Source organism: Astatotilapia calliptera, chromosome 23, assembly GCF_964374335.1.
Source record: "Astatotilapia calliptera chromosome 23, fAstCal68.1, whole genome shotgun sequence".
Classification (NCBI taxonomy): Eukaryota; Metazoa; Chordata; class Actinopteri; order Cichliformes; family Cichlidae; genus Astatotilapia; species Astatotilapia calliptera.
The window spans coordinates 10949737-10952161 of NC_137443.1; the positions used below are offsets into that span (position 1 = coordinate 10949737).

At 36.6% G+C, this 2425-nt stretch overlaps 1 long non-coding RNA gene across 1 annotated transcript; it reads left to right on the forward strand.

The window, feature by feature from the left end:
* The first annotated feature begins 705 nt into the window (after positions 1-705).
* LOC145424535 (uncharacterized) lies at positions 706-2134 on the forward strand. The gene is made up of 2 exons (XR_013905616.1): positions 706-1438; positions 1516-2134. It is a non-coding gene; the product is annotated as an uncharacterized LOC145424535 (long non-coding RNA).
* The last annotated feature ends 291 nt before the right edge of the window (positions 2135-2425 follow it).

Sequence of the window (2425 nt, forward strand, 5' to 3'; positions counted from 1 at the left end):
ATTTCAAAAATAAAATCACAGTGAACACAACTTAGCTTGGCTAGCTACGTTAGCATAGTAGTTTGCGCCGGGGCGAACAACGTCCGCTATCTTTTAAAAATTATAAGACAATTACAGTGGTCTGCATTAGAGTAACGTCAGTGTTAAATTTTCCAAAAAGAGCCCAACAATTTATGCTATCGCGGAATTAGCTGCTGTGTGTATATTAAAACACACAAACGCGGGGGCAAGCTAAGATGTATGTTATGTATGTTACGTCGTTGTTTTAAAGTAAACTAACAAAATCCAGAGCGACTGCAGATATGTGTAATTTCGCATAAAATTACTCACCGTTCGCGACGAACACAGCTCTTGATAAACCTTGAACACGTGCTGTTGAATATGTCCGCTTGTGTAGAAGAAGGGAACTATGAGCTGTTTACACGTCATCAAGTTGTATTTTACATCGACAGAACTTAAAATTATATTGTTTTTTGATTAAAAGAAGATTTTAAATTCAGACAAATCACGATTATATATTGAGTAAAGAGGCATAATTTATGTGTCACCCGAACTCAATAAAATAAAAATTTTAATTAGGAAGTCTAACAGTATTTATGAACTTGATTTTTCATTTCACAACAACATATATATGTAAGTAATGACTAAAGATCCCATTAATTACTTTTTAGAGTGTACGTATAGTGCATCTGCAGGTAAATGAACATCAAATCTCTAAGACAGTCTGAAATCTGTATATTTATCACCCTTATGATAAAACCCATGTCAGCCATTGGTTTATGGACTTTGTATTTTGAAGCCTCAACATTTGCATTATTGCTGTTGCTATGTTGGGACCATATTAGGATGAGGGATCAGAATCTGGAGTCATGCACACTATTATTTCATTTAGTGTGTATCCATAAGATTCGTACAGCAGATCCAAGTTGTGCCTTGAAAACAGGAAAGTCGTCTGCATAGAGGAGAACTGTAATAGCAGGCTTGTACAAAGTGAGGCTTTGTGCTCACATTTGCTGCAAACACTCATTTTACCCTGTTTTGATGCAGCTTTCACTTGAAATCAGGCAAGAACTGGACTTATTTTTTACAATGTGTTCTTGTGAATTGATTGTGTATCGCATATGTTTGGTTTGACTTTCTGCAAGACAACAGTCGTCCACTGGCCAAAACAATTTTCCAAATACCTCCACGTGATCAAGCCTGGATTTAGAAAAGAATAGCAAAAAAAATCTGCACCTCCTGCTTCAGATGCAATTTGTGTTTGTGCGTTCAGAGGCAGCGGCGAGAGGGGAGACCTCGGGTCATCCAGCTGGAGAGCCTGACCAGGAGGAGTCGAACATTAACTCAGCTCTTCCAGGGCACCCTGCAGACTCGGCTGTTGGCATCGACGAGGGATGACGTGAACGCCAAACTGGAGTCCATCACAGGTCAACTGCAGGTATGCGAGTCAGACCTTCTGAGGAGGGTTTCACTTTTCTCTCTTCTTTATAATTGACTCTTTTCTCTCTCTTTCAGCTCCTTGTCTCAGAGTGGGAGGGATTTGAAGCACAAAGGGAGGAACTTGTCATTTGGTTGGCTGATATGGATGTCCGCCTGAGTGAGGTTGACCAGCTGACAGGAAACACCAGTGAAAAACTGAAACAACTGCAGGTGTGGGCTTGTTTTGATATGACATATATTTGATATGAAACATACGTCAGAGACATTGTCCTAAACTGGACTAACAAAGGACCATGAGTACAACATGAAAAGTACATTACATAGCGTAAGGCTGAAGTTCATTGATCATTTTAATCATAAACTTGTTGTTGAAATGTTTTTACTGAACATGCAAATATCTGCTGATGAAAATGTGTTGATTTATTGGTCTGTTATGAAGCTATTGCTATTTCTAATGTGTTTTATCACTTTCTGATGTTTTATTAATTAAACAATACATGTATTATTTGTTGTGTTATCTGTAGATATAGTATTTATATATATATTTATTTATAGTATAGCCAATATATTTAATTATTACTTTTTAAAACACTAATATGTGACATGTATTAGTAGTGATGTTGTGCTGAGGGTTAAAATGCCTTTTTGTCTTTTGGTAACTACAAAATGACAATAAACCATTAATATATGTCTATGCTGTGCTCGTATTTATTTTACCCTACTCAAATTCAATTTATGATGCATTTTATTTTGAAAGATTTAAAATGGTTTTTTTAAAGAACCACTCAAAAAAGGTTCTTTAAAATGGTTCTTTTAAAGAACCATTTGAAGGACCTTTTTAAAAATGGTTCTTTAAAGAACCATTTTTAAAAAGGTTCTTTGAAAAACCATTAAAGGTGCCCCAAAGAACCATTTCTTGAAGCAGTTTAAGAGTCTGAATGCTCGGAAAGCTCCCGGCCCAGACGGTGTGTCTCGTCTACTGGAC